At 42.6% G+C, this 20,661-nt stretch overlaps 1 long non-coding RNA gene and 1 pseudogene across 1 annotated transcript; both read right to left on the reverse strand.

Moving 5' to 3' along the window:
• Positions 1–663: 663 nt before the first annotated feature.
• On the reverse strand, positions 664–10,144 carry LOC115207841 (40S ribosomal protein S26-like; annotated as a pseudogene).
• A 602-nt stretch (positions 10,145–10,746) lies between these two features.
• Positions 10,747–16,002, reverse strand: LOC115207843 (uncharacterized). Its single transcript, XR_003881064.1, has 4 exons — positions 14,560–16,002; positions 14,201–14,314; positions 12,047–12,108; positions 10,747–11,633 (listed from the first exon to the last, which is right to left on the reverse strand). It is a non-coding gene; the product is annotated as an uncharacterized LOC115207843 (long non-coding RNA).
• Between the last annotated feature and the right edge of the window lie 4,659 nt (positions 16,003–20,661).

A 20,661-nucleotide genomic window follows, 5' to 3' on the forward strand; every position in this document is an offset into this window, starting at 1 on the left:
AAAAATCAGTGCGTGATGACGTAGTGCACAATGTACTTTTTCGCTTAAGTTTATGTACCGAATAAAAATCCAATGTTCAATGTGTTTCCATCGCATTTTCAATTCTACTGATAGTTTTATCACAAACTGTTGCATTAAATAGCAAATGTGGTTATTCTGGTTTTAGCACGTGCGCCCTAGATAACAGCTTGCCGATACAGTTCAGGTAGGTTAGTCTACAAACATGAGATTATTATGATTAAGAGTTACAATATTTGTGTTTGTCAAACGGCAGTCAAGCATCGATCATGTCACCAGAATAAGACCCGAAAGCTCCTACCGTGCACTTCCACCACCCTGTGAAGTTCAGAACTTATTTCATCTGTAGCCAAATAACTGCATGGTTTCCAGAGTCGTAGTGGGAGGACCACACACCATGTCATCACGTGACTCCCAAGTTTACTTCCATATGAGAGTTATATCAATATTTGCGCATAAAGGTGTTTCCACCGCCATTTCTCGCATACTACATTTTACCAACACAAAAAGATCCCACCATGTCAAAAGAACAAATTCTTTCGCCATTTATAAAATTGTACTGAAACTTGTTTCCATCACAGCTGTTGTGATTTTTCTTTATACTGTATGATTTACTCACATAATAACTGGATGGAAACGTGGTTAGATACATTTGGAATTTTTTGTTTTTTAATTATCAGTGTTAGTTCTAGCCATTTCACATCAGTCACCGATCTGACAACTAGCTACACAGGCAGCCCAATCAAACCAATCAAAAGGCCAATTAGTGAAAAGATCAGAATAGGGCTGCCTGTGTAAACGCAGCCTACGGGAGAATCTTAATTGCATACTCCTCCCGTCCTCCTCAAAATTCATTGGAGGAGGTCAGAGGGGAGGGAACGCAAGGAGTATGCAATTGAGGTTCTCCCAGTGACAATGGGGGGGTTCGATGAATTGTGCCTGTGCAGTCATGTTTTGCACCGGCTGAAAGTTGACTGCATTCGATTTGGAACCGGGCTGCCTCTCGGGCATGAGCCAGGTGTCCCGACCGGTCCGACGGCAAAGTCGGCTCAAAACAAAAGTTACGTAATTAAGCAGGTAAAGTAACGAGTAGGATTCTATGTTTTCACATGCGAAAGTGATTGCTTTTGATAACGCTTTGTCCGCCTTACCAATGAACTAGTTTGAACATTCAAATCTTTCTTTTTTGGAAGAGATGTACGATGCACCCGGGCCAGCGTAATAACACTCCCTCATTGACTGTCATTCCACAAATCAGGCTGATGACGCAGCACAAAACTCTAGCTTGTAATTGACTCATCTCACAGTTTTAGCTTTAATTTAAAATGTGCCTAGGACTTTACTCAGATCTGTGAATTATGATGCAAAAACATCTTCTGTAAACCAAATGGCATGTACAGTTTTTGAACAGAGCTATATTAAAGAGTTTAGCTGAATTTATAGCAGATATGTCTGGGCTTTGGTAATAGTGTGAAAAGGCAAATTCAGTTAACCTAACTCGACAAGGGTAATTGGACAGTATGTATTTCATACTTGCCCTGGCTGTGACCAGTGCCGTTTCTTTCACATGAAATCCATTTAGACCTGAAGTTCAGCAGAAAATCCCTGAAAAAGTAATCCTGGATTTGATTATTTGGATTACAGTTATGCTTTTAAAACCTGGTGCATGAGGTAACAATGCTGTTTGCAACACTTTCCTTACACAGCTTTCTCCAAATAGTCTTGAGGATAAATGACTCAAGCTTATTTTGTATTTCTCCTTAACAGCCACCCCAGCTTCAGAGAGAACATTTTATTACTGATGTGCTCTTGTTTTTGTGGTTGCATTTTGCCCTTGTTTGAATGTTTTTATTTTTCAAGGTTTCTCTATTGCACTGTGTTTGTGTTCCCTTTGACTTGACTATCTGCTCTGTCACCTTTTCTCCTCCTGCCCCTGTGAATGGTGTGGATTCGCTTTAACTACTGCAGAGCCTTTTTACATGTACCATAATGTAATTAAGTATGTGTAATCAAGATTAAAACTACTGTAAGTTTTGTACTGTATTGGAGAGTCTATTCCAAATAAATAAACTTTACTTGGCTGGCTGATATTTCCTACATTGCTAAATAAGAGTCAGATATTTATAAAGAGGAGGAGGAGTTCTGGGTGGGCCACCCTGTAAAAAGATAACATATGCCATCAGAACAGTAGTCCACAATCACACCATGTAATAACAGCCAACAGAGGAAAAACAGGAATGGCAATGTTCATTTCTGGATTTGGTTGAGTATTCTCTTAAATGCATGCAGATATCCTGACAGAAGGCTTTGTCCAGGTCACAGATGTCAAACTCATCCCATGGAGGGCAGTGTCTGAGGGTTTTCACTCCTCCCTTGTACTTAAGGCCTAGTTTCAAGCAGATCAAGAGTTAACCCGCGATAGCCAACACCCGCATTGCTGATGTCTTGGCGGCGTCTGAGGTGTAAATGCGTTAACTGTGAAATCGGTGCGCAGCTGCTCTTGATCATTGTCACAAAACCACACCCTCCCACTCGTGTTAGAAGTTCAGAACGAGAACGTGTAGGCGGCAGGTAGCCTAGTGGTTAGAGAGTTGGACTAGTAACCGCAAGGTTGTAAGATTGAATCCCTGAGCTGACAAGGTACAAATCTGACATTCTCCCCCTGAACAAGGTAGTTAACACACTGTTCCTAGGCCGTCATTGAAAATAAGAATTTGTTCTTAACTGACTTTCCTATTTAAATAAAGGTAAAATAAAAATATATCCAGTACCAGTCAAGTTTGGACACCTACTCATTCAAGGGTTCTTTATTTTTACTATGTTCTACATTGTAGAAAAATAGTGAAGACAAACTATGAAAAAAACACACATGTAACCAAAGTGTTAAATAAATCAAAATATTATATACTGCTCAAAAAAAAGGGAACACTTAAACAAAACATCCTAGATCTGAATGAAAGAAATAATGTTATTAAATACTTTTTTCTTTACATAGTTGAATGTGCTGACAACAAAATCACACAAAAAGAATCAATGGAAATCCAATTTATCAACCCATGGAGGTCTGGATTTGGAGTCACACTCAAAATTAAAGTGGAAAACCACACTACAGGCTGATCCAACTTTGATGTAATGTCCTTAAAACAAGTAAAAATGAGGCTCAATAGTGTGTGTGGCCTCCATGTGCCTGTATGACCTCCCTACAATGCCTGGGCATGCTCCTGATGAGGTGGCAGATGGTCTCCTGAGGGATCTCCTCCCAGACATGGACTAAAGCATCCGCCAACTCCTGGACAGTCTGTGGTGCAACGTGGCGTTGGTGGATGGAGCGAGACATGATGTCCCAGATGTGCTCAATTGGATTCAGGTCTGGGGAACGGGCGGGCCAGTCCATAGCATCAATGCCTTCCTCTTGCAGGAACTGCTGACACACTCCAGCCACATGAGGTCTAGCATTGTCTTGTATTAGGAGGAACCCAGGGCCAACCGCACCAGCATATGGTCTCACAAGGGGTCTGAGGATCTCATCTCGGTACCTAATGGCAGTCAGGCTACCTCTGGCGAGCACATGGAGGGCTGTGCGGCCCCCCAAAGAAATGCCACCTCACACCATGACTGACCCACCGCCAAACCGGTCATGCTGGAGGATGTTGCAGGCAGCAGAACGTTCTCCACGGCGTCTCCAGACTCTGTCACGTCTGTCACGTGCTCAGTGTGAACCTGCTTTCATCTGTGAAGAGTACAGGGCGCCAGTGACGAATTTGCCAATCTTGGTGTTCTCTGGCAAATGCCAAACATCCTGCACGGTGTTGGGCTGTAAGCATAACCCCCACCTGTGGACGTCGGGCCCTCATACCACCCTCATGGAGTCTATTTCTGACCGTTTGAGCAGACACATTCACATTTGTGGCATGCTGGAGGTCATTTTGCAGGGCTCTGGCAGTGCTCCTCCTGCTCCTCCTTGCACAAAGGAGGAGGTAGCGGTCCTGCTGCTGGGTTGTTGCCCTCCTACGGCCTCCTCCACATCTCCTGATGTACTGGCCTGTCTCCCGGTAGCGCCTCCATGCTCTGGACACTACGCTGACAGACACAGCAAACCTTCTTGCCACAGCTCGCATTGATGTGCCATCCTGGATGAGCTGCACTACCTGAGCCACTTGTGTGGGTTGTAGACTCCGTCTCATGCTACCACTAGAGTGAAAGCACCGCCAGCATTCAAAAGTGACCAAAACATCAGCCAGGAAGCATAGGAACTGAGAAGTGGTCTGTGGTCACCACCTGCTGAACCACTCCTTTATTGGGGGTGTCTTGCTTATTGCCTATAATTTCCACCTGTTGTCTATTCCATTTGCACAACAGCATGTGAAATTTATTGTCAATCAGTGTTGCTTCCTAAGTGGACAGTTTGATTTCACAGAAGTGTGATTGACTTGGAGTTACATTGTGTTGTTTAAGTGTTCCCTTTTTTTTTGAGCAGTGTATATATATATGTGTATATGAATAATGATGCTCAAATTGAAAATGATTAAACAAAATAATAAGGATTTCTATCAACCTAATTGAGGTGTAAATTACATTTCACATTCCAGTATTTGAAATGTAAACAAGGTTACATGCGATTTATCTTAATGCGACTCCATGCAGCCAATGGAAAGGTTCGCTTTAAGTATATTTCCAGGAGGCACTTGTGGTTTTGACAGCTCTAAAACAGCTTCACTCGACACCGCCAAAACAACTGCTATGCAGATCTGATTGAATAGAGTCCTAAGGTCGCTGATTAGTTAGGAACTCTCTTCACCTGGTTGTCTAGGTCTTAATTGGACAAATGGCAGAGCTTGGTGCTTGAGTACTCACACTGGGCCTGAAGCGGGGTGGTGGTGTGTCGTCCTTCCTAGCCTCTGTGGAGCGGTTCCTGACCACCTTACTGTGGATGGCACAGCTCACGCAGTAGTGGAGCTTCACATACTGTAGAGCTTGGGCAAAATGTAGGCTGCACAGAGGAAAGGATGTTTGAGTATGAAGTGTAATAAACCACTGATCTGGTGGATCTAATCAAGCAAAAGACAGATGCTTCAGTGCAGTGTCATTCAATGCTGGTCCTGGGGACCGACAATGTGCCTAACAGCATCACACATGATGAGTTACCCTCAGACCAATCTACTCACAATCAAACACGCTAGCCTCGGAGATGTCCCTGACAGCAGCAGCCTCAACAATGTTCCTGATGACAAACTTTTTGATGGCCTTGTCCTTGGGCATACGGCGAGCACAGTTGCTGCAGCGGATGGGCTGCACATGCCCACGGCCCTTCTGGGCACGACCGCAGTTCCTTCTCTTCTTAGTCTAAACAAAGGCACAATGGATGTCTTGAAACATGAGCACAGAGGCTCACTGTCAAATTATTCACAAGGGTTTTTCAACTCGTCCTGGTGACCCCACTGTGTGTGCAGGTTCATTCCAGTCAATTAGGTACTCCAATTTCACTTAAGTGCTGTGTCAGTAATCTCAGTATAAAATACTTTGTTACACACAAACCTAGAGTGCAGAAAAATAACCAACCGGCAAAGTACCGACTCTCTCTTGAGAAACCAAAACCAAAAGACAAAACCCATGTTTCAAGCAGCCTCAAGCATTATTCAGCCTACATAAAATGCGTTCATATTTACATTTCCTGCCTGAGTGTTTCCTAGCAGTCCAGTGGTCTTTGCCAGAACAGGTAGGTAGCTAGTTAGTTGGTCCAGAGTTGTGCAATAGTTAATTGCATAAACTTAATTAATCAATCACACTTCAGAACATAAACTGAATGGATGTCAATAGGGGGGGAACTGTACATTTGACAATGTGAGTTGTTTTTCAAAAACACGGACAACTCAGCATGTTGAATCAAGGCAGGAAAAGGGACCAGAAGTAGGGGTAGGACCGAACGATTTGTTCTTCTTCTTCTTCGGTGGAGTTTAACGGCCGTTGGCATCCAATGTTGCATTAATAGTATAAATCCATTACACTTTGTGATACAAATGGGGAAATGGAAAAAAATGTAATAAATGTATTTTTAATTACCCTACCAACTAACCCTACACTCATTAAAACCCACCACCTTATTCCACTGCTTTACCCTATCTGAACCTACCCCAGGCCAACGACCTGAGAGGACAGGACACTTCCACTCAACACACCATGTAACTCTTCTAAAGTCAAATCTCATACCCCCAAGTACTTCTCTGCAGCTGCCACCACAACATATATTTTCTGTCATTTAGGTTCCATCTCTGCGGTACAGTTGATAACCATTACTAGGAACACTAAGAAGCCAAGCTTACTGAAACATATATCATTCATTGGCCTATCCCTCTGCTCTGTCACAGATCTACTATTCACAGGGCTCCTCTCAGAATCCCTCACCCTTGATCCACCTTCCTCTACTTCCTTCACTTCCTCAGCATGCGACATCTTCTACACTACTCTGACCCTGGCCACATCAACCTGCTTCTCTCGCACCCGACACCTCCGACCCCCAGCAACGGACCGAACGAACTATATCTCTCCAGCACTTAATATACCTCACTGCTCCAACACCCTCCATGTTGTGAAGGACACAGAAAGCACTCATATATATTTGTTATTGTCTTATCAAATGAATCAACTAATGACTTATTTTAGTTCTACAAAATAAACAATTGCGGAAGGATATGGGGGCATAATGTATCTTTGTCAGTAGTTTGGGGTGGCAGGTTAACTGCCTTATGGTTAGAGTGTTGGGCCAGTAACCAAAAGGTTGCTGGATCAAATCCCAGAGCTGACCAGGTAACCCACTGTCCCCTAGTAGTACGTCATTGTAAATAAGAATTTGTTCTTAACTGACTTGCCTACTTAAATAAAAATTAAAATTGTAGTCTGTCATTTCCCATGATGGATTTTCATGAATGCGCAGTTTACAAGCATTTGTTTGTTGTATTACAAATGACATTTCTCTGTTGATCTATGACGTTACAGATTTACTGTCGCTTCGGCGATCCAAACCTTCTATTTAATTAATTGGACATAATTTCAATTTGTTGGAGGGAGAAAACATGCGTCCATATTTTCCTGTCTGTCCTGGACAGCGAGAAATGTCTCCATGCACCATCGCACACAGAACCTGGCGTAGTTGGCCCTGCCCATCACACGTTTTCATTGGTTGAGGCGCATTCCCATTCCACCACCTCGACACCAAAGATGTTCTGTCTGTCACGGTATCTCATCCGTAAACACGTACATATAACAGATCAGATATCTTGCATCTCTAGCTAGCTAGTTGGCTAACATTATAGGTTTACAAAGTCATGTCTAACAGTCATAGCCAAAATCACATCACGCCTCCTTGGAGTTTTATTACCAAAACGGTTTGAATGTACCGCTGGGAGCAATATTTTTATTGGATGTTACATTTCAAGAAACTTTAACCACACTGCTAACCATATGCCTAACCCTAACCTTAAATTAAGACCAAAAAGCATTTTTTTTTGTTTTCATGGACTTTTATGATATAGACAATTTTGAAGTTGTGGCTGTGGTGATTAGTGGAAACCCTTGGGTGCTGTGTGTGTTCATCACTGTTTTCAGACCGGGTAGGACACATTTTGCAGCGATTTGTTCCATACGCTAGTTTGCAACATTGCAGAAAATGTTGCAATCCATTACGGTTACTAGTTACCTGTCCAAAACTGTAATCGGTAATGTAACTTTTGGATTACCCAAACTCAGTAACATAATCCGCTTACATCTTGTTACTTTTAGATTACTTTCTCCTTAAGAGGCATTAGAAGAAGCAAAAAATGTATGTTACCAATTGAACGACATCTATTGCAGGATAAATCAATGTTAAAGTTTACATAGCTGGCCATATGGATGTTAAATTATACTTTATGGGTATGTATGTAGGCTTCTTCTAACCTATCGATTTCTACTACATATAATAATACGATTAAATTATATCTTTACATGAAAAACCAAAGTCTATCAGAATTCCAGTCATTCCAATAAATCTTATACCCCTTGATCTTCAAGATTAGGACTGGAAATATGGAAGTATAGATTAGCCAAATTGTTTTACCTGAGCATGACCCCAAAACTAAGGACTTAGTTGTTTATGTTGTAATTTTTTTATTGAAGCTTTAGGGAAGTCAGTTAAGAACAAATTCTTATTTACAATGACAGCCTACCCCAGACGACACTGAGCCAATTGTGCGCCACCCTATGGGACTCCCAATCACAGCCAGATGTGACGCAGCCTGGATTTGAACCAGGTATTGCAGTGACACCTCTTGCACTGAGATGCAGTGTCTTAGACCACTGTGCCAATCAGGAGCCCGAGGACTGATTGGGCTCATTGATTCGTGTTGAAAAATAAATGCTGCGCTAATGGAAAGGCATGCTTTGAGCAATACTGAAATGTGATATTTACATGAGGAAAATTAATGCCATGTGCTGCACTTGCTATAGGCCTATTGTTTACCTTTTTGTTGGTGACAACTTGATATCTTGATAATATACATTTTATTATTATTATTTAACCTTTATTTGGGACTCCACATCACAGACGGTTGTGATACAGCCTGGAATCAAACCAGTGTCTGTAGTGACGCCTCTAGCACTGAGATGCAGTGCCTTAGTCCGCTGCGCCACTCAGGAGCAAATCCACAGATAAAACAATGAAACAATAACAGATGAAACAATAACAAAACGGTTGCCCCGCCTCTGTTTTGGTAAAAAGCTGAGGGATGGGCCTGGAGAAATGGGATTAATAGGCAGAGCTATGTACTGACCATCCATGATGAGGCTGTACAGTGTTTGTTTACATTCACAATGTTTACAACATTGGAGTAAAACTAGTTTATATTTTGGGTTCTCATGGAGTGGGCCAATTGAACTAAGTTCATGAGGCATTTATAAGTTATATTCTTCAAGAATCAATGGATAGATATATATAAATCCAAAAATGGATGTAGCAACTACAGATTGCCCTTTTAAGTCTATCTAAAGTGTGCGAGATTGAGCATGTGTCCATTAGGCCTATGGATTATTTTTTTTATCAACATGAATTAGATTGAGAAATAAAAGCCCCACTTTTATTCCATAGGCTGGGATCCGCATTTTGCAGCTGTTGCAAGAGGGCATGTTTCACAGGCATCTCAACTGGTTTCAAAAACAATGATTGATAGGCAGTTTAAACTTCTTGAATTCAACCATTATTGGGTTCAAATACACATTTATATTTGTTAACAGCCATCCACAACAACCACAATCCGTAAGGCGCAAATAGATAAATGAGAGAGCAGCAGTGTGATTCACATCATCAATGCGCTATGTAGATAATAATTATAAGTGATATCCGTATCGCCGTTGAGACTACACAACTGCTGTCATCCTTACCTCCAAGCATTTATTCAAATTGGACAATCTTTGGATGCCGACAGTGGTCGGACCATTGGAAGACATAGCTTGGACTGTAGCCTACAAAAGCCTTTTCATAATCTTTCTCGCTCAGGTGGAACAAACTTTAAACTTTTTTCAATGCTGATTTGAATGTCATTGAGAAAACAGAGAAGTGTCAAAGATTTTTTTCGCAAACATACTTTCTGAATGTAAAAGTAAATCATAGAAGTAATCATTTAGTTTCTCAAAAGTATCTGTAATCGGATTACAATATTTTTGCTGGTAAAGTAACGGATTAGTTACCGGTTTTTGTAATCCTTTACATGTACTCCCCAACCCTACAATTTATCATCTTAACATGTGATTTTAAACATAACCTTAACCAAAATCCTAAACTTATGCCTAAACTTAAATTAAGACTGAAAAACAAGTGTTAGGTTTCGTAAATGTTTAAGATATAGACAATTCTGACTTTGTGGCTGTGGTAACTAGTGGACATCCTTAGGCTAGAGTCCAAAAACGTTATTTTGACCCCCTGAGCTCTTGCCACTATCCCTCAGGGGAATCCCCATCGAAATGGATGCAGTTTGATTACCATCTTAAGTGGAGTTCCAATTCACAAACGTTGCCCCCTCGACCCTTGATTTAGCTTGAAGGAGCGAATGAAGAACTTTGATCACTTGTGAGGTTGATATGACCCACAATTCAACGCAAACTCTAGTCACGTGTCAAACTCCGGTGGACACGAAGTGTCAAATTTAATCAACAGGGCTGCATTTTCGGCATGTCAGTTAAAATTATAATGCTAGCTTACTAAAAAATATAGATTACATTGATTTTAGAGTTGGCAAATTGGCTTAGTCTCGTAGTGAGGAGCCTATAAAACGTAACTAGCTTCATACATTTTTGGGGGGAATTATAAAATGTATTGGAATAAATTACCAAACTATGAATCTAGATAGCCAGCTATGGGTAACTGTAGCTAACTATCTTAGCTTGCTAGGTACATGAATAGCTTTAGGAAATATGCACACGTATGCTAGCTCGTGCTTGGCTCTGCCCACCTACTTGTTTGTTCTGCCCACCATGACTCATTTGTTCCAATTGGAAACGACAGGCTGTGGTCTATCTTGGTTTAGTTATAAAAATCTTAGCTTGGGGTGCTGCGTGTTAGTTCATCACTGTTTCAGACCGGGTACGACACATTTTGCAGAGAGTTGTTCCGTATGCTAGTTTGCAACAATGCAGAAAGTTAAAACTGAATTCTGTTCTACCAGAAGTGTGCTCTACACATAAAATCGGCATACGTCGATATATTTTGATGAGGTTTTCATTTCCAGGCCATCCTCACGCACTGTTGCACTTTTTTCTTTTGGTAAAATTGAACATAATTTCACTTGCACAGCTCATATTTAAATCATCATATGTAAACATTAAACACGGCATAATATGTGTTAAAAAACAGCATTGAATGTTAGTTTAGTGTTAATTAAAAACAATAAAAAACAACCTAAGACAAAAGTACTTAAAATAATATCCAATCTGTAAAGCCATTTAAAAATGTGCACACATGATTTATAACAAAAGTAAACATTTTTAAGACATGGAAAACATGTTAAAAAGTAACTTTGTTAAAAAAAAATGTCTTTGGTCCTTTGTACAGGAATGGGGTGAGTCCTTATCAAAAAAGCTTCATCCTGCTCTTCCGAATCGGGGTCCAGAGGAGACCCCTCCCCTAGGCGCAGCGCTGTCAGGCCATGGCTGCCGGGACCTTAGATGTTGTGGGGAAGTGCATCCTTCAGACACGTGAGGGTGAGCCAGAGCTTGGTGAAGGCGTTCGGTGGGATAGGCCTTCGGCCCAACCCATATAGCACGAGCTGAGGTGTTAGGGGGCCTGATTCCTTCCCTAGGTCCATGGCAGCTCTGCACTCCCAGAGCAAGTGCCTCACTGACTCGTCTTGGTCGCAGCCTAGTTGGGGGCACGCGGATGACCTCGCCATGCCCCGAGTGAGCATAACAGTCCTGACTGGGAGGATCCCGTGGGTGACCATCCAGGTCGGTTCCCGGTGTCGGTTCAGCAGAGCAGGATGGGCCACATTGCGCCAAACCGTTATTGGCTCACCTATAGCGAGCCCTCCATCTTGTCTCTATTCAGTCTCGCCCCAGAGGCTCGTCCGTACCAGTCAGTCCTGTCCAGAGTCCTGTCAACGGATAAAAGGTCGGTACATAAAAGGTTGACATCGTCCATATAAAACACACACTTGGTGGTCATCCCCCCACTCCCCGGGATACCCACCCCACTGATCCGTAGGTCCCTTCTCAAGACCTGTGCTAGTGGTTCAATGCAGACCCCAAACAGAAGAGGAGATAACGGAAACCCCTGATGGACGCCTCAGTGTACTCCCACTTCTTTTGACAAATGTCCATTTACAAGAATTTTGCTGGTAATGTCCCCATACAGCAATCCCACCCAAGCTAGAAACCTTTCAGGTAACTCCATTTTTTGCAGTACCTTGAAGAGGTACTGATCGAAAGCTTTCTCAAAATCTAAATTTAGGACTACAAGCTGCATATTTCTGTCTCTCGCATAACAGATGCCATCTCTGATAAGTACCAGACTGTCCGTGATCTTCCTTCCGGGGATGGCACAGGCTTGGTCCGGGTGGATCACCTCCCCTAAAACAGAAGGCATTCTGACTGTTAAAACCTTGGTAAAAAGCTACAATCAAAGTTTAAAAGGGTAATCGGTCTCCAGTTTTTCAAGTCAGTCTTGTATATAACAAAGGGAGAAATGCAGAGATCAAAGCAATTTTATCAGTTGTAAGCCGATTTAGATTGTCAATTTAGGATACACGTTCTATTGGATAAATGTGACAACTCCATTCTTGCTGCCCCCCCTAGTTTTCAGGCCTTGTGTGTGGGTTTTGGGTGGAAAATGTTAGCTAGACCTTGTAACCCTGAGTCTGGTATGCCCACTTGGTCTGTTTACCCCTAGAATGTTGCTAGGAGACCATACACAAACTTATTATGGGTAGATCCTGCTGTCATATCTCTGTAGAATTCCTACAGGTAAGACACCGCAACATGTTAGTTGTTTGCAAACTACATGGACATGGCATGCTCTGAATATGACCATATGACAGTGCGAAATTGCATCATAGAATGAATTGAAGGAATAATAGCTGGCTAGCAGGCATTTTCATTAGGATTTTACTATGTAAACACTTGTTATTGGACAATGACAACCAACTTGATGTAAATGAAATGTTCAGGCTGTTTTGGGTGGGATGCATTTTTTTTTTAAGTCGGTCTGTCTTACCTCAACTCTTGGCTTCCAATTCTGAATGAAGAGTGCAAGAAGATGAAGTGGGCCAGAGTGACACCAAAACAGAGCACCCCAGGAGAAGCTTGAGAGAGAGGAACCATGACAAAGAAGGGTGCAAAGAAAGGCGGAGGGGGAAGCAGGCAGGGATGACGGAGGAGGAGAGACTCCTGTACATGCAACAGAGGGCCCAGGAAGAGGAGGAGATGGTCCAAAAGAAAGGAGGACGTGCTAACTCCATTCCTCAATGTATACATTCAAGAATTTAAACCAATGAAAAGTCGCACAGCCCGATGCAACTTGTTAAGCCTTTTCTATTGTCAAAGTTTCCTTGCATGACCTCTAAGTACCATCCCGTACTACCATACCCTATAATGCAACCAGAATAAGCTGCAGAAGGAGGAGTGCAGCAAGACATTTGAGAGGCTGCTGGACCAGAAGGACAGTGTCATCAAGGTGAGGTATTTATTTCCACATCTGTGAGAGAGTTCTTGTTTGACTGTGTGTGTGTGACAGTCTATATGATCTCGCCATCACGGTTGACAACTCCCTTGTGTCCTCCTCCCAGAGTGCTAAGAACCTTGGCGTGATCCTGGACAACACCCTGTCGTTCTCCACTAACATCAAGGCGGTGACCCGATCCTGTAGGTTCATGCTCTACAACATTCGCAGAGTACGACCCTGCCTCACACAGGAAGCGGCGCAGGTCCTAATCCAGGCACTTGTCATCTCCCGTCTGGATTACTGCAACTCGCTGTTGGCTGGGCTCCCTGCCTGTGCCATCAAACCCCTACAACTCATCCAGAACGCCGCAGCCCGTCTGGTGTTCAACCTTCCCAAGTTCTCTCACGTCACCCCGCTCCTCCGCTCTCTCCACTGGCTTCCAGTTGAAGCTCGCATCCGCTACAAGACCATGGTGCTTGCCTACGGAGCTGTGAGGGGAACGGCACCTCCGTACCTTCAGGCTCTGATCAGGCCCTACACCCAAACAAGGGCACTGCGTTCATCCACCTCTGGCCTGCTCGCCTCCCTACCTCTGAGGAAGCACAGTTCCCGCTCAGCCCAGTCAAAACTGTTCGCCGCTCTGGCACCCCAATGGTGGAACAATCTCCCTCACGATGCCAGGACAGCGGAGTCAATCACCACCTTCCGGAGACACCTGAAACCCCACCTCTTTAAGGAATACCTGGGATAGGATAAAGTAATCCTTCTAACCCCCCCCCCCCCCCCCCCCCTTTAAAAGATTTAGATGCACTATTGTAAAGTGGTTGTTCTACTGGATATTATAGGTGAATGCACCAATTTGTAAGTCGCTCTGGATAAGAGCGTCTGCTAAATGACTTAAATGTAAATGTAAATGTATATCTCTTTCTCTCTGTGCTGTAGTGTTTGGTGTGTAACCTGAGCGAGGGGGAGCAGTAGTCTGCCCAGGCCCTGCGTTCTCACCTGCAGTGTGTGGACTGTCTGCTGGCCCTGCAGAAGGGTAGGCTGACATCCCTGGAGCAGCAGTGGGACATAGTCCTGGAGGGACTGAGCTACGACGTCAACTCTGAGTAAAACCTTCTCACACACACAAACACACATACAGACACAGCAGGACAGATAGACCTATCCATCCAGTTCTCTAATACGACAGACATACTATGCACAGTCATGCACAGCAATTAATATATCTGAATTGTGATGCACTAAACTATTGAATTGAAAAGCTTTTCTAACCCCAATCATGCAAGTTTGATATTAACTAGATAGTGATGCTATGCGTTGTATGTGAATTGACAGGTGTGTGTGAAAAATGGACTTACTATGACTGAGATATGTGTGAGGCACGCCAAGACTACCAGAGAACGAGAGATGACATCAAAAACAAGGTAGGGGGCGGTGGAGGGTCTGTGGCGTCAGTTCCAACAGGCCCTGCGCTGCTACAATGAGGCCACCGAGAACCGTCTCATGGCCATCGAGTCGCTGTGGACCCTCGACCAGCAGAGCCCCAAGGAGATCGACACTCAGATAAGGAGGCTGCAGAAGATGCAGGTCAGTGTAGGGCTACAGAGACTACTGTTCCTATAGGGGCCAATTCAGACTTAGGAAATCTATGCCCTTTTTATGTGTTTTGATTTAAGCACTTCTCAGTATTTGGTATTGAGACTTGCCGTATGCAGATGCGTAACAAACTCTTTGGGTGTGGCGCCCTTATGCTCACTGAATAAATGTAATTCAACCACAGAAAACTTTCCCACTTGTTGACCAACAGATTTTCTCATGAAGTTTTCATTCAGTAGATTTTTCAGTACATTTATCAAAAGTCATCCCTTTAAATATGGTGTACCTTTAATTCGAATTTTCTCTACTGGCTCACTAGAATATATAACGACAACGGTTCTGATCATCAGGAATCAATGAAGAAAGCCATCAAAATATACATATTTGCCTCCGTTTAGTAGATAAAAAAATACTCTGATCATATTTAGGGTTAGGAAAGTATATGAATTGACCTACTTCATTAAAAAAAACAGTGGCTGCTGTGCCAGATTTTCTGGAAACCGATTTGCCGCGGATATTGATATGGAGATTTCTGCGCATGTGCATGATCTTTTTTTTACGTACCTGTTGCCCACTCTGCAGTCTACAAAGCTTCTGCTCAGTGCTCCCACTGCTCCGCTGACACTATCCCAGTACCAGGGATGTAATGTCAGGGTGTACACTAAAGATGGTCGACATGTTCGATCTACGCATTCCATGCATCAAGCCCGATTTAATGGTATTTTTTGTTATTTTCATTATTTTTTCAGGAGGGGTGAATAGCTGCATGTAGCCTATCAAACTCAATCAATATTTAGGCAATTATATCAAACACAAGCAAGACACATACAGGCAGTCAAAATATTGATTATTTTGTCATTATCATTGCAAACATCGGCTAGTTATTTTTTTCAGTAACTCTCGCTACCATACTGTATGGCAGCATAACTAGGAAGATTATCATACAACATTGTAGGCAGTCTAAAGCAGTGGTTGACAACCAATGTAAGAAATAATAGCGCACCGGGGGATGCAAAACAAACTCGCCCATTATCAGACTGGTTACCGGTCCATGCTCGGGCTGCCTAGAATGTTCAGACTGGTTACCGGTCCATGCTCGGGCTGCCTAGAATGTTCGGCTGCCCAGAGGTGGAATAGATAGGTAGCCTACTTGTGCAGTACTTGCATGATCATTGAGAAGCGAAATAGCAGTTAGCAGGGCCTATTGTTTGGTTAAAACGGAGATTGTTTTTGCCTCAATGCAAAACGCAAGTAGGGAGTTACATTATTTTTTCGGAAACTCCATATTCGCAGTCCCGGACTTAAAAAACTGGTTTGGAGAGCCTCTAACCACGTGATATCTTGGTGAATAAAAAAATAGGTTTGATTCAATCTGAAAGTCGCCAAATTCAGTTGTTCAATCCATTAAATATTGGAAGGGGAGACAATTGTACAATAGTGGTTGAATAGTCCTATACATCTATCTTAATCCTCACTGAAGATGGAACTGTGATGAACCGTGCACAAAGCTCCAGGTTTAAACTGCCACATTTGGTCTGCGTTCCATAATGATTCAAATAGGCTACATGTCCCAAATGATTGCACAACTTGTAATGAAATAGTATCCACTACTGCTAGCAACCCTCAGCAACAACCATATCGACGTGACGGCGTTTACAGAGGTAAGTTAGGCTAAAATAAACAATGGAATGGAATGATACGAAATAAAGGGATCTAATCCTAAATTGGCAGTTAAATATGTGTGGTTATTACTTATGGTCGCTACTGACAGTGGCTAATAATATTTAACATAATAATACATTGTAGGAAACAGGAAAAGTTGGGGAAATAATTAAAACATTCTAGAGCGCACAAAGGTTCAATTTGGCGCTACTGTCATCCTGCTCGTTTTTGCATCTCCAAGATTCATCCCTGAAAGTTATTAAACCACATCATTGTTATTCTGCATAACGGCACAGCATTTCATACTTCACTGTGTGAAAGGGACATACTGTAAATAGCTGTCATGTTGAAATGTTTTTCAGTTTGCAGCCATATGACTGATTTCACCTTTGTCTCAAGCGATCATAAGGTAACATAGAAATTGCTTGAGTTAGTTTCTGATGCGTAAAGGTGGTGGAATTATGAGGGAATTCAATTAAGGTCAGAATACGCTGTATCTGTAGACACACCTCAATTTCTGTAATCTCATCCCTAAACGAATACCTGTCTGGCACATGCGTTTCCCTATGCTTAAATTCAAGGTCAGAATGTGCGTAGAGAAAAGTCCATAAAAAATGAATTAAGTTCCATTTACGGGCGCGTAACTCGGTCTGAATCCCCCACATAAGGAAAATAGGGTCAAGAGGACTACTCTGTGCAACAGTCTACCATGTGAAAATACAAACTTGTATTGCTCATCTCTGTAAATATATTTTCTACGTGATTGTATTAACTCTCTTGAGTCAGAGCAAGAATATATTTATTTGAATACAGCTCTGTATTCATGCATGATCTCTATGCTTTCAGAAAATATTCATACCCTTGACTTATTTTTATTTTATTTCACCATTATTTAACTTGGCCAGACAGCGAAGAACAAATTCTTATTCCACATTTTGTTGTTACAGCCTGAATTCAAAGTGTACAAAAAAACAATTCTCACTCATTTACACATAATACCCTATAATGACAAAATATAAACATGTTTTTAGACATTTTTGCAAATGTATTGAAAATGAAATACAGAAATATCTAATTTACACCCCTGAGGCAATACATGTTAGAATCACCTTTGGCAGCGATTACAACTGTGAGCCTTTCTGGGTAAATCTCTAAAAGCTTTGCACACCTGGATTGTACAATATTTGCACATTATTCTTTAAAAAATTCTTCATGCTCTATCAATTGGTTGTTGATCATTGCTAGACAGCCATTTTAAACCTTTGACAAGCCCATTTAAGTCTAAACTGTAACTATGCCACTCAGGAACATTTACAGGTTTTTTTAAATAATCGCTTACACACTGAAAGTGGTACTTCAGGCACACTCAGTGAAAGCATTAACTCATGTACCTAATCTTCAGACCAAGTCTGCAAAACTGCAAGCACGTTATCTGCTTTACACTCAATCTGCAATTGTAAAACACACTTTTTGCTAAACACTAAACACAGTTCTCTACATTAGACACATCATTCAAAACTAACAGATCCTGTGTTTCGTTTGGAAAACACTGCTATTCAAAATGCCACACTCATTTACCGATTACCTACACCCAGTGCTCACGTGTGAAAACACTTATAGCTAATTTCTTTACTTACAAATCAGAGCTTGTGATGTTGATGAGGTGCTGTGGCCAGACCCAAATAGGAGACAGGATGCACCCTAATTGTTTTTTTCTTTATAGTAACAAGCTTATTTGTTTATCTTCTACTGTATTTGTTTTGTCTGTTACTGTTCATCCTGAAATCTGGATGAAAATACAATGTTTTGAGAAAGAAATACATTTACAGTTTTTGGCAATTGCTGACATATGATTTCTGAAACTATGGCTCCTTTTCTCTAGACTCTACACACAAAGCCCCAAAATACACACACAACATGCAAAACGTCACACATCTCCTGCAAAACCAAACACTTAATTCCAAACTATTTTAACTCTTCTCAAAATTGTGTTTTTGCATCAAAACTCTACACACAAACCATCAAATGATCAGCTCTTATACACATCAACTACATACGGATGTGACAAATGTAAAAACACTGCCATCTTGTGTATTTTGCATGTTCAGTGTGCAGTGGAGTCCACGGCAGTTCATCATAGCACTCACACGTACATGGTAACCTGCCATGTCGTGCCCTCTTCACGACTGTCTTGGTGTGCTTGGACCATGCTAGTTTGTTGGTGATGTGGACACCAAGGAATTTGAAGCTCTCAACCTGCTCCACTGCAGCCCTGTCAATGAGAATGGGGGAATGCTCGCTCCTCTTTTTCTTGTAGTCCACAATCATCTCCTTTGTCTTGATCACATTGAGGGAGAGGTTGTTGTCCTGGCACCACCCAGCCAGGTCTCTGACCTCCTCCCTATAGGCTGTCTCGTCGTTGTCGGTGATCAGACCTACCACTGTTGTGTCATCGGCAAACTTGATGGTGTTGGAATCGTGCCTGGGCGTGCAGCCATGAGTGAACAGGGAGTACAGGACGAGATTGAGCACACATCCGAGGGGCCCTTGTGTTAAGGATCAGTGTGGCGGATGAGTTGTTACCTACCCTTACCACCTGGGGGTGGCCCGTCAGGAAGTCCAGGATCCAGTTGCAAAGGGAGGTGTTTAGTCCCAGGGTCCTTAGCTTATTGATGAGCTTTGAGGGCACTATGGTGTTGAACTGTAGTCAATGAATAGCATTCTCACATAGGTGTTCCTTTTGTCCAGGTGGGAAAGGGCAGTGTGGAATGAAATAGAGATTGCATCATCTGTGAATCTGTTGGGGCGGTATGCAAATTGGAGTGGGTCTAGTGTTTCTGGGATAATGGTGTTGATGTGAGCCATGACCAGCCTTTCGAAGCACTTCATGGCTACAGACTTGAGTCCTACGGGTCGGTAGTCATTTAGGCAGGTTACCTTAGTGTTCTTGGGCACAGGCACTATGGTGGTCTGCTTAAAACATGTTATTACAGACTCGGACAGGGAGAGGTTGAAAATGTCATTGAAGACACTTGCTAGTTGGTCATCGCATGCTCGCAGTACACGTCCTGGTAATCCATCTGGCCCTGCGGCCTTGTGAATGTTGACCTGTTTAAAGGTCTTACTCACATCGGCTGCGGAGAGCGTGATCCCACAGTCTTCCAGAACAGCTGGTTCTCTCATGCATGTTTCAGTGTTATTTACCTCGAAGCGAGCATAGAAGTAGTTTAGCTCGTCTGGTAAGCTCGTGTAGCTGGAAAGCTCTCAGCTGTGCTTCCCTTTGTAGGCCCTGCCACATCTGACGAGCGTCGGAGTCGGTGTAGTACGATTCGAGCTTAGTCCTATATTGACGCTTTGCCTGTTTGATGGTTCGTCGGAGGGCATAGCGGGATTTCTTATAAGCTCCTTAGTCACACTCCTTGAAAGCGGCAGCTCTTGCCTTTAGCTCAGTGTGGATGTTACCTGTAATCCACGCCTTCTGTTTGGGGTATGTACGTACGGTCACTGAGGGAACGACGTCATCGATGCACTTATTGATGAAGCCAATGACTGATGTGGTGTCCTCCTCAATGCCATCGGAGGAATCCCAGAACATATTCCAGTCTGCGCTAGCAAAACAGTCCTGTATTTTAGCATCTGCTTCATCTGACCCCTTTTGTATTGACCGAGTGCTGCTTCCTGCTTTAAATATTTGCTTGTAAGCGGAAATCAGGATAGAATTATGGTTAGATTTGCCAAATGTAGGGCAAGGGAGAGCTTTGCATGCGTCTCTGTGTGGAGTAAAGGTGGTCCAGAGTTTTTTTACCCACTGGTTGCACATTTAATATGCTGATAGAATTTGGTCAAGCGGATTTAAGTTTCCCTGCATTAAAGTCCCCGGCTGCTAGGAGCGCCGCCCTTCTGGGTGAGTGTTTTCTTGTTTGCTTATGACGGAATACAGCTCGTTCAATGCTGTCTTAGTGCCAGCCTCTGACTTTGGTGGTATGTAAACAGCTACGAAGAATACAGATGAAAACTCTAGGTAGGTAGTGTTGTCTACAGTTTATCAAGAGATACTCTACCTCAGGCAAACAATAGCTCGAGACTTCTTTAGATATCGTGCACCAGCTGTCATTTACAAAAATACAGTCTGCTACCCATTGTCTTACCAGATGCTGCTGTTCTATCCTGCTGGTGTAGTGTATAACCAGCCAGCTGTATGT

This window comes from Salmo trutta, chromosome 14, assembly GCF_901001165.1.
Source record: "Salmo trutta chromosome 14, fSalTru1.1, whole genome shotgun sequence".
NCBI lineage: Eukaryota > Metazoa > Chordata > Actinopteri > Salmoniformes > Salmonidae > Salmo > Salmo trutta.